This window comes from Protopterus annectens, chromosome 3.part1, assembly GCF_019279795.1.
Source record: "Protopterus annectens isolate FY-2018-M chromosome 3.part1, PAN1.0, whole genome shotgun sequence".
Classification (NCBI taxonomy): Eukaryota; Metazoa; Chordata; order Ceratodontiformes; family Protopteridae; genus Protopterus; species Protopterus annectens.
In genome coordinates this window covers 602,731,180-602,747,995 of record NC_056732.1, presented here as the reverse complement: position 1 = coordinate 602,747,995, position 16,816 = coordinate 602,731,180, and the positions used below count along the sequence as shown (strand labels likewise).

Below are 16,816 nucleotides of genomic sequence, written 5' to 3'. Positions count from 1 at the left end.
ACTTAGCTGATCAACATTATCAATCAAAAAGACATAAGAATACCTTTGTTTTCTGAAGCAAAATGCTATCCATTTTGCCTTTTCTGTGGGACATGCTAAGCTGCTATTACAACCACACAGTCTCCACCTTAAGAAGTGATGCAGCAATGCTGCAGCGCATGGGAGCACTTCCTGCACTGGATCCCCACATTAGCATATTATGGTAACTTACCATGGTCTGTAGTCATAGCAATGAAAAGCAGTACCCATATAAATCTTTGCGTGCTATAAAACTACAGACCAGAGACTAGACTTGTGAGTTACTGATACACTGAAACATTGTGCACAGTCCTTAAAGTAATTGTATATGATGTTGCCCATCTGCCATCCTAATAGTAGGGTGATTCAATGTTATGAATTGTACTTATGCTAATATTAGAAACAGTGAAAGGAATTCCACAGAGGCACGAGCTCAACCAACAGTACTTTATTGCACAACGACACACAGTTTCACCACTACTGACCTAGGTTTCATCCCATAAGACTTCATCAGAGTGTGCTGAACCAGAAAAACATTAAATACAATCAAATCATTCAATAAACCAATCAAAAACCTCAATCATTATAGAACAATTAAAAACACCCACAGTTGAACTCCACCTAGTCTACTCAGATGTAAGATATAAAATATAAAATATGTATAGGCTGAATCAACTGATGAATGAATGTAAATATTAAAAATAAAAACTATGATAAGTTTTTAAGATGTCATGAATATGTGTGCTTATTATGAAATGAATAGAAATTCTATAAAGTTATATATAAATATGTTGAAAATCTATGTATATATTATAAACACATATAAATATCCGTGAACAGAATTAGATATGCTGTGCTGTGAATAGCATCGACCATCTAATGTCACCCTAAAATATGTCTTAACCTCAAAAAGGGCTTGATGGATAAAAATTCATTTAAACCCGGATAATGGTATGCATTCAGTCTAAGCTGCCATTTCAGTTCACATACATCTAAGTGATAATCAGTGATCCTTCCCTGTTGGTCTTTAACCAATTGCTGTATAACACAAAACTTGAAACTGTGATCATTATGTGCCATGACATGTCTGGCCAGTGCATTAGTAGGCTTCTTATGTTGTATATCCAATATATGCTCTTTTATTCTCTCCCTAAAACATCTACAGGTCTTTCCCACATAAAAAGCCATACATGCCTGGCATTTGGCAAGGTAGACAACATTAACAGAGAAGCAATCATGATGCCCCAAGATGTTAATGGGTATGTTGTTAATTTTAATATTTTTCCCTGTAGGTAAAATGTGTGTACATGTTAAACATCTACCACATTTAAAGTTATCCATAATTTTATTACCAATGTTATCTTTAATCGTGGCACTTCTCTCAAAAATGTCCTTCAGAGCCAAATCTTTTCGAAAAATGAACTTAGGTTTGCGTGCAGCAAATCCTATAAAATCTTTTAATCTAGCAAAAGATTCCCAATTCTTTTCAATAATCGTTCTAATATGTTCAGCATCAGCATTAAAGGTCAGGACGTACAAAAAATGTTCGTTAAATTGAACATTTCCCCTACATTGATCAACTGTAACACTAAAAAAATCATCTTTACTTTTTTTTTTTACTTTTTTTCTTTACAGGAATCAGTTCTGACCTATACAAGTGAAAGCATGCCGAAACTTGATGATGGACATTTAACGTTTGATATTAATAGTATAGGTGGGGGGGTGCAACCTTTTTAGAAGCACCCTGTCCAGATCGATTTTTAGAGGACTCATTTTGTCAGGATGTCAATACGCCAGTAGAAGCTGATGATACGTTGCTGATGCAAATGAGTATGTATTCGGTTTTTGATTATGTAAACATAGCGGAGGTTAACAGTCAGGTTGATTTTAGTGTGAACAGTTCACAGCAGGTTATGCAACAGCTAACTGATCAAAGTGGTAATGAAGGCTGTATTGTTTTGGATACAAATTTAACTAATGAACACAATACACTATTACGTTTTGAACCTTTGAATTGTTCCAGTGCGTATGAATGTAGTACGGACAGTTCTATTAATTTAACAGAAGCAAGCAATAATAAAATGGGACTACTATGTAACCCGATAATACTTTCTAACAGTGCAAAGGATTTTAAAGTACATAACTATTCTAGTGTGGCTTTGGAAATGAAACACGCTGAATTAATGTCTAAGGGTTTCAATTTTGTTCCCTGTAGGAAAGTCAACATTGTGGACACTCTCATTGATCTTAGATTGTTTATTCGAAAATTAAATTTGGCTGCATATTATGGAGTTGAGGGTAGTGGTGAAAGAGTTCCTATTGCATCAAGTCTTCACAAGCCTAGTTTTTTCAATCCACCTTACAATAAAATTATAGAATTATTCGAAAGTATGTGCGAGCAAGATATCAGGATTTTTTTCAATAACAGAAAATACATATTTTTGAACAATATGAGCCAGGATGAATTTGAGATCATTAATTATTTAAGTAGTATTAAGGATATACGCATCATGAAACCCGATAAGGGTAGTGGGGTTGTTATAGTGGATAAAGTAGATTATGTGAGTGAGATGCTTACTATGCTTATGGAGGACAATTACACAGAAGTAAGTAAGAATGAAATTAATATAGCCTATAGAAAGGTAGATTTGGCTCTTGATGATATGCTGTTTCAGGGGGAAATCAATGAAAATGATTATCAATTTATGATAAACAAATCACCGGTAGTCAGTGGAATATTTGGTATCCCCAAAATCCACAAAGGCTTGAACAATGTTCGGTTCAGACCAATTGTGGATGGCAAGAGGAGTAAAACTTCATTTATTAGTCAGTTCTTGGATAACAAACTAAAACCTGGGTTAAATAGAATCCCTCACATAACTAAGGATTCTTGGCACTTTTTAGATAAAATCAAAAAACTAGAAGTCCAAGACAGTTTTTGTTTTGTAACCATTGATGTGAATAATTTATTTACAGCTATCCCCCATAAATAGGGTTAGTTTGGCTGGAAGAACAACTGTTTGCAACGGGAATTTATGATCAAGAACAGATAAATACATATGTCAAGTTAATGGAAATGGTCTTATGTAACAATTTTCTATTTTTTGAAGAACATTTTTTTCGACAGCGTATAGGAGTAGCTATGGGGGCGGCTTGCGCCCCCATCTACGCCAATTATATCATGGCTTTTTGGGAGGCCAATTTTGTGTTCAACAGTGAATATTGTCCACACATTAAATTTTACACACGTTATTTGGACGATATTTTTATTGTTTGGCAAGGTGAGAGAACAATATTGGAAGCCTTTATTAAGTACATTAATCAAACTGTTTGGTTTTTAAAATTCACCCATGAAGTTAATGATGATACAATTTCATATTTGGATATATGTCTGACATATGTGAAAGAGAAAGGTTGTCTTGTATCCAGAATTTACAGAAAGCCCACCTTTTCCAACTCATACTTGCATTTTGACAGTTGGCACCCTGGTCATCAAAAAAGAGCCATCATTAAAGGCCAAATGGTCAGGGCAGCACGTATGGTTAGTGAAGAGGCGGAGTTCCAATTAGAGTTGGATTTTATGGTCAAACTTTTTTTGAATAGGGGGTATCCTAAGTACATGTGTGATGAAATTAGGAAAGAGATACAATTCAAAAGGGATGGAGGCATTTTTCAACCTATTCTCAAAAGTAAAGATGATTTTTTTTGTGTTACAGTTGATCAATGTAGGGGAAATGTTCAATTTAACGAACATTTTTTGTACGTCCTGACCTTTAATGCTGATGCTGAACATATTAGAACGATTATTGAAAAGAATTGGGAATCTTTTGCTAGATTAAAAGATTTTAAAGGATTTGCTGCACGCAAACCTAAGTTCATTTTTCGAAAAGATTTGGCTCTGAAGGACATTTTTGAGAGAAGTGCCACGATTAAAGATAACATTGGTAATAAAATTATGGGTAACTTTAAATGTGGTAGATGTTTAACATGTACACACATTTTACCTACAGGGAAAAATATTAAAATTAACAACATACCCATTAACATCTTGGGGCATCATGATTGCTTCTCTGTTAATGTTGTCTACCTTGCCAAATGCCAGGCATGTATGGCTTTTTATGTGGGAAAGACCTGTAGATGTTTTAGGGAGAGAATAAAAGAGCATATATTGGATATACAACATAAGAAGCCTACTAATGCACTGGCCAGACATGTCATGTCACATAATGATCACAGTTTCAAGTTTTGTGTTATACAGCAATTGGTTAAAGACCAACAGGGAAGGATCACTGATTATCACTTAGATGTATGTGAACTGAAATGGCAGCTTAGACTGAATGCATACCATTATCCGGGTTTAAATGAATTTTTATCCATCAAGCCCTTTTTGAGGTTAAGACATATTTTAGGGTGACATTAGATGGTCGATGATATTCACAGCACAGCATATCTAATTCTGTTCACGGATATTTATATGTGTTTATATTATATACATAGATTTTCAACATATTTATATATATAGAATTTCTATTCATTTCATAATAAGCAGACATATTCATGACATCTTAAAAACTTATCATAGTTTTTATTTTTAATATTTACATTCATTCATCAGTTGATTCAGCCTATACATATTTTATATTTTATATCTTACGTCTGAGTAGACTAGGTGGAGTTCAACTGTGGGTGTTTTTAATTGTTTTTAATTGTTCTATAATGATTGAGGTTTTTGATTGGTTTATTGGATGATTTGATTGTATTTAATGTTTTTCTGGTTCAGTACACTCTGATGAAGTCTTATGGGACGAAACCTAGGTCAGTCATGGTGAACCTGTGTGTCGTTGTGCAATAAAGTACTGTTGGTTGAGCTCATGCCTCTGCGGAATTCCTTTCAATATTAGAAACAGTGTTGCACACAGCCACTTTATGGGACTGCACACAACTTTTAAGAACACCCAGGTCTAAGTAAATGTGCTTGTGGTGGACAGTCGTAAACTATTTCCACAAATAATGCTTATTCAGTTTAGGCACTAGTCACAACAATGCAGATATGAGCATAGTGTAAAATTTAAATTGGCCACAAAATAATTTTATTGAAAAATGACATAAGCCCATTCAGACAGAATCTTAAGAAAGAAAACTTTACTAAACAACTAGAGCCTGCAAAAGTAGAGAAATGAGAGAAAGACAACAAGAGATGAGTCAGTAAGAAAGAAAGAAGGGAAAAAAGGAGTCCTTGTCCTGAACATGAAGAGATGTTCAGCCTTCAACAATGTTCTCATAGGCTGACAGTTTTAATTAGTGAACTCTCAAAAAACAGGAATTAAAGTCTGCCTTAAACTTGCTTTCACAACCTCAGCCAGTGGTGGTGCAGCTGAAGCTATGCAGGTAAAGAGGCACCTTCATTGTTGCATATGCTGGTGCTGAAAGTGCCCCTGTAATTCATTTGCCTCACTGTCTAGGGCTGTAGCAATAGCAGTGATCACGAGGAGGCATGTTTAGATTAGATCTTAGAAATTTAGGATTTATAATTTTATATTTTTTATTTCTTTGGTAAAGTAAAAATTCTTTGTGATAATCCTAATTCTGAAATTCTTAAAAATGTACACAATGAGGATAACATTCAAAATCCCACCATAATTTTTACTGTCCAGTAGTGACACCCTTCAAAGGAACTGTCTGGTGTCTTAAAAAAAAAACATTTTTGGCAGAAGACAAGAACCTGCCCAGAAGTTTTTCTCCCCCCAAAAAGATTAAAATAGGTCAGCCATCCTGTATTATTCACTCTGTAGACAGAAGCAGTGGATGACTGAAGATTTTAGAAAGAGTTCTTTTTTTACTTGCATCAAATCTGGGAACACGTAATAATTTATTACATTTTATACTGTTTTATTTCCTGCAAGTATTAATATTTTTATAGAGATTGTGATATAAAGTACATTCATGGATGATTCTGAGTATTTATATATTCATTGCGTTATCACATGGGCGCTTATCCATTAACAACCATATATGACTATCTTATACTTAATGTCAAACTTTATGCCAAAATATATAACAAAATATTTCTTATCTTAATATTATAAAAATGCTTCACATATGGTTTTGGATTCATAGTAATTTAACAAAATTATTATGATCACAACAGACAACATTGCAAAAGTAAAGTGAATTATACAGACAACATAAACAAAAGCCGCAGATCATCCTGTACACACCTGCCTCTCTAAGTACACTAAGCTGAGATTGCACAGCCTTAGGAACAGGTAGAATGAGAATGTCCTTACCCCCAAATTTTTATGAACCTGAAACCAAGCAGCCACATTATATGACTAAGTGGAATTTTTAAAGCAAATTATGTTCTGGACATAGTTAAGCATAGCTGATTTATTTCAAGTTTTTACTGCATCTCTCAGCTTATCTGAATTTGCAGAACATCCCTGATTTGCCTCATATTTTTGCCCTATCCCTCATAAAATTTATTGCTTTTCTTGTAAGTCATTGAAGTAATTGTAGGACATTAGGCTTTCATAAATTTTATTGTTCAAAAAATGAATGTTGATGCAATTTCTGATATTCAATTACTTTTTAAGTGAATTAAAGTAATATTGAAAATTTTACCTGACTTTGGACCTTTGATCTCCCATTAGGTTTGACTTTGACCCTGATTGTTAAGCAAAGAAGTTGAGAGCCATGGTTTTCACCTTCAGTAACAAGTTATGTTGCTGTGAGTTCAGTTTTGTTTTCCTCTGGGCATAAGAGTACATATTTTGTTTTACACCTTGTGCCATTTGCCTTAGGAATTTAAAATTCTATATGTTTAAACATACACTCTGGAATTGATAAAGATTCCCACTAGAGGCAGTAAGAGCTGTGGTCAAAAAGTACTGTTTTCATCAATTTTGGAAAATGCGATTCAGAGACACGTTAGCCTCAATGAGGAAGAAAAAATAATTTTCTGTTAATTTGCTTATCCTTGAATTGCCCATAATTACAGTGAGTGCAAATCAGCTCTTTCCTTTGGTGCCATCTCTGGCAGCCAATGCATTGTGTTGGCACAGGCACACCTCTACCATACAATTTGACACACACACACACACACACACACACACACACACACACACACACACACACACACACATGCACGCACACATACTTACCCACCTGAAACTGACTTTATAATAGAAAGTAAACTACAGTGTCATTTTCATGCATTATGCATGTATGGTTTCTTTTCGACAATTATCATTCACTCTATATATAGGTCCCATACAGAACGCCGACACCCATATGGCCGATGCCATATGGTTGACGTTCAGAATATCGACAATGGGGAAATGCTATCTCCCAATAGTGTGGAAAGGAAAAATTTCCATTCTTGCACTGTAGTGCGATCTCGAAGTTGGTATATTAAAGGTACGGGGGGTGGGGGGGAAGGGTGTCATAGCCCCCCTGCTAGCACAACAAGGAAATTTTATTTTCCTTTTTTGTGCAATTCTGGCGCTTTCGATATTGAGAATGCCGACCATATGGCGTTGGCCATATGGTTGATGGTGTTTTGGGCTGTCGGTGTTCTGTAGGTGATCATATATATATATATATATATATATATATATATATATATATATATAAAACATTATATAAATTGCTCAATTCCTGCCTTCCTTAAATCTCACTCCTCCTCCTCCTGAACTTTATATGTGAAGTTGTTCCATCTCGCCCTTATTCTCACTGATGAGTTCAGAGCCGATCCTCAGCTTCGACTCTGCCAAATGCTAAAGCTTTGTGGCCTACTCCCTATCCCGTGATGCACTGGTGCTTCCCTCAGATCTTGTTTGCCGCTGCAACTGATCGGAAGTTTCACCAGCTCTGGCCAGTGAGTATAAGTATTTTTCTCAAGTTTGATATCTTTTTCTAAATATTCATCCTTTATATAGTAATTGGAGGTTAGTTTAACCAAGTTAGTCAGTTTAGTGACTAGCATACCTTTCTCTCTCTCTCTTTTGTGGCCATTTTTTATTAGGTTTCGTTTAACTCCCCATTCCCATTTATTCTAAAAGTATACAGTTGCAGCTTTCACTTTTATATAATTATATCTGTGTGTGGTGTGTTTCTTGTTAATAGTATATAAAGTAGATAAAGTTTTGTGAGTCTATTTTTTATTTATTTATTTATTTTACATTTGATGACTGGGAATGTCCGTCTGAGCTAAGTAGCCCTTTTTCAGCGGAGGCCCGAGGAGAAAAGCTCCAATATAGATTGCATGACTAACATCCATAGTACTAATAAATGAACAAGTAACAAAAGTGTACACGATACAAAAAGCATAAAATCTTAATACAATGAGGTTAAAGAAATAATATCATATTTCCATGTGATTAGTTTTGGTAACTATTGAAATGAGAAGTGGGACACAGTTGAAAGGAGGGATAGGAGATGGAGCTAGAGTAGAGTTAGAAACTAAAGGAGACAGGTTTATGGGGTATGGTTACACTGACACATCCATTTAGATTGTAGGTGTTGTTCAGTGGCTGTTTTGAATTATTTTTGTTGTTGAAGAGACCTGATTTGGAGTGGTAGATTATTCCAAGTCTTAGCAGGGCTAAAACTGTAGAGATTTTGCCTTATTTTAGTTTTAGGTTTGAATTTGTAATAGCCTTTGGCTGGAACTACGGAGATATCTTGTTGGGGTGTAGTAGGAGATTAGAGTAGAGAGAGTTGGACAATAAGAGGGTTTGTAGAGAACTGAATGAATGATCTGGATCTGAGTTAGTAGGAGAAGTTTGGGTAGCTCAAGCCAGTGTAGTTCTTTCAATGAGAGACAGTGATGGTACCTATATGTATTCTGTGCAGCGAATCTGGCAATCTTGTTGTAAGTTGTTTCTAGTTTGGCTAATAGTCCAGTGTTGAGGTTAGTTAGAATTTGAGAACTATAGAGTAAGGTGGGTAAGAGGTAAGAGTTAGATAGGGTTAACTTAGCTTCCTTATTAAGAAATTTCCAGTTACGGTACGGTAATCCTAACTTTTGATGCGTTTTCATAATGCAATTGTTGATATGTAAATCAAACTTTAAGTGGTCGTCAATGATGACGCCTAGTAGTTTTGTGCTTTGTATACCTGTATAGGGGTATTATTTAGAGACAGTATTGTGTAGGATGATTTGATATAGTGAAGGTTTTTTGGAAGAAGGAGTAGTAGTTTAGTCTTGTTTGGATTGCGAATAAGTTAGTTATTGGATAGCCATTTTTCTACTGAGTTGACAGAAGTCTGAGTAATTGATGTAAGTTGAGTTATAGAGTCAGCGACTGAGATGACTGTAGAGTCATCTGCATACTGTATAGTAGATGAGGACAGGAAGAGGAGAGAAGATTGGTAAAGATATTGAAAAGTAGTGGACCAAGGTTGGAACTTTGTGGTACACCTGTTTTAATGGTGAGCAAGGGGGAGTGGGCTGAATGCCATTTTACTGACTGGTAGCGATCAGAGAGATAATTTTTAAACCAGGATACAGTAGGAGGTGAGAAATTAAGATTTGTCAGTTTTTGCAGAAGGAGAGATGAGAGACTGTGTCAAAGGCCTTTGAAAGGTCTAAGAACAGACAGGAGATAAGTTTATTGCTGTCTCGTGATACAGTATTAAGAAGGACAAAAGGGCTGTAATGGTGCTATGGTTGGGACGAAAACCATGTTGAGTAGGTGTGAGTAGATTCTCTAGAAGTAGGTATTGCATTATTTGTTTGTGTATACATTTTTCTAGATGTTTGGAGAGAGGTGAGAGTATAGCAATGGATCTAAAGTTGGATGTATCTGTGGAGTTACCTCCTTTATGTATAGGAAGGGTATAGAATTGTTTCCAGATAGTAGGAACAGTTGATTCAGAGATGGAATAATTAATTAGTATGGAAACTGGAAGAGCAAGGGGATCAGCAGTGATCTGTAGGAAAGAGGAGGGGATATTGTCAACAGATTTAGAGCATGGTTTTAATTTGGATAGTAGTGATTTGATAAAGTTGATGGAGACTGGTTTTAAGGAGAAAGTATTTGTAGAGTTGCCTTTTGTTGATAGGTCTGTGACATTCATATTGTTATTATGGATAGCTTGGTTGGGGATGGGGTTAATCAGTTTTGCTATTGAATCAATAAAGCAAGAGGTAAAGATTGTGGCAGTTTCCTCATGTGTTTTGTGAGGACATGGATTTGGAGAGTTTGGGATGCCTGGGTGTAATACTTGGTTAACTGAGTTCAAGAACTTGCTTTAAAGGTGGTGGGTGGATTAGAATAGAAGTTTTTCTTGTGTGTATTTTTGTCTTTTGACCAAACTTCTTAATTATTTATATTTTTGCAGGTCTGGTTGGAGTTTGTTTTTTTGTCCAGGTTTTCCATGCCCTATCCCTATTTTTTAGTAATGTTCCCATATTTTAGTTAACCATGGAGCTGGGTTTGATTTAATTTGAACTGTTCTGAGAGGTGCAAGAGAATTAAGAATATTTTAAAGAACTGAACTGCGTCATCTAAGGGAAGTTGTTGTAGGGGGGTCCAGTTTACTTCAGAGAGGAGAAATCTGAAGATTTTAGGGGTCAAAGTTTGTTAATTTGTAGCATTTTATGAACCTATGGGTTTAGTATGTTGGGGTATATATCTGAGAACGTTTATGGGACAGTGATCACTGAAGGAATTTGAGAGCGTTTCAGGGTTGTGGTATTTTGAAGGGTGAGAGACTAGTATCCCGTCAATGAGACTTGTGGTTGAATGAGAGTTACTGGTATGGGTGGGGTCAGTGATAAGTTGGGTAAATCCATAGAGATTTATGTGTGAGGATGGGTTAGGAGAGCAGAGAGAGCCAGTTTATGTTGATGTCTCTTAAGTATAATAGTTTCACTGGAAATGTGATTGGAGATGTAGGCAAGTATATTTTCTAGGAGGGGAATGTTATTTCCTGGAGGTATGTATATTGCCTCTATAGCAATGGTGGAGTATTCATTTAATCTTAGATTTACTGATAAGATTTCGACTGGGGGGAAGGATGGAAAAGGTGATTATTTTAAGGCTATTTCTTCTTAAAATACAGCCTGTTTAAATTAGAAGGCGTTTAGGATTGTTTATAGTGTGATTATTGTAGGATTGTTAATGTCTCAGGAGAAATCTAAGTCTGGTTTCAAAGAAATGCGCTAAGTGTGGGCAAAAGATGTCCATCACTGATGGACACTTAGATTGTGTATATTGTCGGGGGGAGGTTCACCTCCAAGAAAATTGTTCCATATGCCACTTGTTTAATACAAGGGTGCTGCATGAGAGAAAAAGTAAATTGGTAGCGAGAGGACTGGTCATGTCTTCTTTTCAGGACTCATTATTTAAGGACAAGACCCAAGACAAGAATTCTAAATCTTCGAAGTCTTCTTCTTCTGCATTGGAGCCAAAGACAAGCTCATCAACTCCAGAAAAATTGGACAGACCATCTACTTCGGCACCACAAGTTTTGGAGCCGACGGTTGTGATTGTTGGTAGGAGCCAGTCTGGTTCTGGAGCCAGTATCTCCTACCCTTAAGTCTCCTATTTTACAGTCAGTGGCTTTATCTATTGTCTCTTCTCGGTCCTCAAGGCTCTCAGATAAGGCTGTGGATCAGGTGGTGCAAAGGCTGCTGCAGACACCGGCACTAGCAAAAATTTTTTCGGGGCCAACCCTTGGGGCTTCGGGCCCAACTGAGAACCAGTCCGTTACTATTGTTCCTCCTCCGACCCAACTCGAGGTTTTGGAGCCGGAGTGTACGGAACTGATGATCGTGGATCCACCAGAGCAGACACCTGCTCCAGGCCTGTCAGTTCCAACTACTCTGACTTCCTTGGTGCTGACCGTGGAGTCTAGGAGCCGACACTCGCCAGTCGGGTCTGGGGAGGATAGTCGAACTGACCTCTCGGTTCCGACTTTACCTCTTGCGGCTTTGTCGCGGCTGAGCTTGGCTCCTATCTCGGGCTCGGATCCCTCTGCTTTGGTGATGGGGAGATTACTTGCTTCTTTGGATCCAGGGGTTTCCTCTTATCGGAGTCGGGGGGGGGGGCTTTTGATGCCATAAGGAGAGTATTGTCCCCTCCGGCTCCCACATCATCAGAAGTGGCAACCTCCTCCCCCAAAGTGCCTGTGTCTACCTCTGCTTCACTGGTCCCTCAAAAGCATAGAGACCCAAAGCCTCAGGTCCGCCCCATTGGGTGAGCCCTCCACTTTTGAGACCTCACCAGAAGCTCCCACTGAGGAGGTTCCCAGGAAGACACTTTGCAAGTGGAAGCATCTGGACTTCCCACAGGAATCTATCACTTCAGATACCAACTTAGATGAGTCAGAAAAGTCCCCACGGTCTCCTTCTGATGATGTCTCATTCAGAGATATCTTGGAAATTCACAAACATAGGGGTGGATGGAAGCCCATTAACCCTACCGATGACGAGTCAGTTCTACTGAAGGCTTTCGGGCCTCAACTCTCCACCTCTTGGGTGTCTCCTCCTTTTGATGAGCTGATGGAACTCACCTCTCTAAAGACAGAGGAGTCCCCGGATACCATGGAGCCTGTCCCTTGGAGGCGTAATAAATTTATGACTTCCCCCAGGACAAGGCTTTCCTAACCAAAGGAGAACCCGTCGATGCTATTGTGGTGGTGGCGCCCACTAAAAAGGAGTTGTCATAGACCTCTACATCTGTTCATCATCCTAACAGGGATTCTAGGATTATGGACAGATATGGTAAGCGCATGTTTAGTTCAGCGGCCTTTGCTCTTCGATCCCTGAACTATCTCATGCATTTTGCTAGACTGCACAGAGATCTCCTTAAAGAGCTGGGAGATACTCTACAGTGTGCAGTAGCTGCAGGAGTTTCAGATGAAGTAACTTCCAAGTTTGCTACTCTAAATTCCCTTGTAAACTCTTCCATGCGTCTGATTTCATACCCAGGTGATGGAACAAGCAGGGCAGCAGGTACAGGAATTGCTCTTAGGAGACATTCCTGGATGCACTTATGTTCCTTTGCGGAGCCCTTTAAGTCATCCTTTGTGAACACCCCTTTTGAGGGCTCCTCCCTGTTTGGACCCAAAGTGAAGGAAACGGTTACCAGGAGTGAGCAGTATGGGAAGACTGTGTCTGCTGTTGGAGTCTGTTTTTATAGCCCTACCAGACCTTACCTCAAAGGTCAGAAGGGGGGAAAGATGTGGTTCTGTAAAACTCAAGAAGCTTTCCAGGACACTCATGGTGAACCCTCCTCTAGAGGCAGATGAAGGGGTAATAATGGAAGATGCCGCCCACGCAGCAGAGGGGTCCACAGAATCAGAGTGACAGAGATTAGTTCTTTGGAAAGCCCTATCACAGCTTCTGGATGGAGGCCTGCCTGTACATCTCTGGAGGCAGTCGGGAGATGCTTGTCTATGTACCCAGACACCTGGCAAAACATAAAAGATCACTGGGTACAAAGCATAATATCCAGAGGATACTCCATTCCCTTTGTCACCCCACCACCCCTTGTAAGAAAAATCCTGGACATCCCACCCAGTCACAGGGAACAAGCAACCATAGAGATTCAAAGTTTGCTAGAAAAAAGAGTTATCCAACCAGTCCCGGCAGACCAGAGAGGATCCGGAACTTACTCAAGGTTCTTTTTAGTTAGTGCAGAAAACAGGGGACTGGAGACCCATTTTAGACCTCAGCAGACCAAACAAATCTGTAGAAAAGACATAGTTTTGGATGGTCATGCTGCAGCTGATACTTCCCTTTCTCAGGAAAGACAACTGGATGTGCTCTATAGATCTCCAGGATGTGTACTATCACATCAAAATGGCCAGGCCATCCAGAGATCATTTGTGCTTTCGGCTGGGAGCCAGTCACTACCAGTTTCGAGCTCTGCCCTTTGGTCTCACTACAGCCCCCAGAGTGTTCACTAAATGCATGGCAGTAGTCATGGCTCACCTGAGACATTTAGGATTCCAGGTGTTTCCATATATAGATGACTGGCTCTTCACTGCCACCAAAAGGCACCAACTCATACTAGCAAGGGACACAACCTTGAACCTCTGCAGTCAGTTGGGGATTACCATAAACTCAGAAAAATCTGCCTTATCGCCATTCAAACGTACCGTCTTTATAGGAGCAGATACAGATACCATTTCCATGACTGTAAAACTTCCACTGGAAAGGGTTTGTGTCTTACGAAAACAGGTCCTAGTTCTTCTAGCAAAAGGAAAAGCCCCAGCCTCAGTGGTGCTCATATTATTGGGGACAATGGTGGCAGCACTCATTGCAGTTCCTTTAGGTGAAATGCACATGCGTATACTACAATCGCTTCTGTTCACACAGTGGTCCTTTCAGGAACTTCCAATGTCTCATCAAATCCTGATAACGAACTCATGCAAGAATGACCTTCGCTGGTGGTTAGCATCTCATCAAGTAACAATAGGTTGCCCCTTTGTTCTACCTCCTCCCATTGCCACTTTGACCACGGGTGCCTCCTAGATAGGGTGGGTGGGCATTATCAGGGAAGAACAGCCCAAGGCATGTGGAAATAACACGAGGCTCATCTACATATCAATGTCCTAGAGATGAGAGTGCTACTTCTAGCATTGCAGTCCTTTCAAGCCTCCCTTCCTCTAGGAACTATTGCAATTCAGACAGACAACATGTTAGAGGTCTGGTACATAAACAAACAAGGAGAAGCCAGATCTTACCCCTTATGTCGAGAGGCCCTGAGGAGTATGGCAATGGGCGACTTCCACCCAGCGCTTTCTGATAGCAACACACATCCTGGGGAAGTCCAGTATGATAGCAGATAAATTAAGCAGAGCAATTCTATTGCCTCACGATTGGTCCCTGAAACAAGAAGTGGTGGAAAGGATAGTCCTCCGATGGGGCCAGCCTTGCTGTGACCTCTTTGCAACCCCATTGAACATGAAATGCAGCAGCTATTTTGCCCTAATCTCCCCTACGGGAGATTCCCCAAGGGACCCGCTTGTACACAGTTGGCCCCCAGGTCTCCTTTATGCATTTCCACCCTTTTCACTGATACCCAAAGTTTTACAGAAAGCAAAGGCTCTGGGAAGGACCATTATTCTAATAGCCCCTTACTGGCCTTGTCAGATTTGGTTCCCCTTTCCTTCAGCCTCATCTATTGGAAGAACCTTGGATCCTGGACCCAGTTCCAGATCTTCTGACTCATTCATCAGGGACTCTTCATCCCACATTTCACACCCTCAAATTGACAGCTTGGCTGCTCCAGTTCCCAGAATAGCCAGGTTTCAAATTCTCTCAGCTGCAGCTCAGCACATTATAATATCCTCCCATAAATCATCTACCAGGAAGCTATACCTTAGTAAATGGAAGATATTTTCTATATGGGCATCTCGAAACAATATTGACCCATATCTAGCCTCAATTTCATCCATTTTAGAGTTTTTGACTAAACTTTTCAATGAAAGAGCAGCTGCTGCAGCCATTAGCGTTCAGTTAGCGGCAATCTCTAACTTTCACCTTGATGATCAAGGGTCTAATATCATGTCCCACAGACTCTCCAAAGCCTTTCTTAAGGGCATCTCTCATTTGAGACTCCCTATTCGGTCTCCAGTTACACCGTGGAATCTAAATTTTGTCCTTTCTCGTATCATTTTACTCCCATTCGAACCGGCCTCATCTTGTGACCTGAAATATTTATCATGGAAAACCATGTTTCTAGTAACTATTACATCAGCTAGGAGGGTTTCAGAGTTACACGCCTTGTCCACAAATCCTCCATATTTAATATTTCACAATGACAGAGTTTCTCTTTGGACAAATCCATCTTTTTTACCTAAGGTAAGTTCAGAAACAAATTTCATCCAAACTATAGAGTTATCTGTTTTTTCCCTAATTATTCTAGTAAGATGGAACATACATTGCACACGTTGGATGTCCATAGGCAACTTCGGTTCTATTTACACAGGACTAAGGACTTTAGAAAACCAGAACAGCTCTTTTTTTCATTTTCAGACTCAAAGAAAGGTGCTCCAGTGGTAAAAACCACCTTGTCAAAATGGCTATCAGATTGTATCTGTTTTACATAAGATTTTGTCCATTCACCGTTACATAAAAAAATAAAGGCCCATTCAACTAGAGCTGTTTCCACATCTTCAGCATTACTGGCCAAACTGTCAATAGATTCCATTTGTGAAGCAGCCACATGGTCTAGACCTCATATCTTTATCATCAATCATTACAATTTAGACAAGGCCTTCAGGGACAGGGCCTCCTTTGGTTCCACTGTCCTGGGGAATATACTCCTGTGAGCCACCCGAGAAAGATGGTGCTTGAGACGCTAACCCATCAGTAAGAATGAAGGCGAGATAGAACAACTTCACATAAAGAAGTTATGTACTCAACACACATAAGGAAGTTATGTACTCACCATAATGTTCCATGTGAGTTGTTCATCTCGCCTTCATTCTTACGTCCCACCCTCCTACCCCCTACCAGTGTCTTGTGGACTGAGAAGTTGAAAACAAGTTGGGTTGTCTTTAGCCCTTATCTAGTGTATCCTTAGATACTACATTTTTGGGGAGAACTTATCTAGTCAGTTAGTTGTCAGCAAACAAGATCTGAGGGAAGCACCAGTGCATCATGGATAGGAAGTAGGTTACGAGCTGGTTGAAGACCTCGAGCTTTAGCATTTGTCAGAGTCGGAGCCAAACCCATCAGTGAGAATGAAGGCGAGATTAACAACTCACATGGAACGTTATGGTGAGTACATAACTTCTTTTTTGCATGTATTGTTCCCACAAATCCCATTTATTTCTGTGT

The 16,816-nt window shown here is 39.1% G+C and overlaps 1 protein-coding gene across 2 annotated transcripts in view; it reads left to right on the top strand.

Annotated features, from left to right (window-relative positions):
- The window catches only part of NFATC1 (nuclear factor of activated T cells 1), a 1,564,586-nt gene that overhangs the window by 93,620 nt on the left and 1,454,150 nt on the right, over positions 1 to 16,816 (top strand). The gene's annotated exons all lie outside the window — the stretch shown is intronic.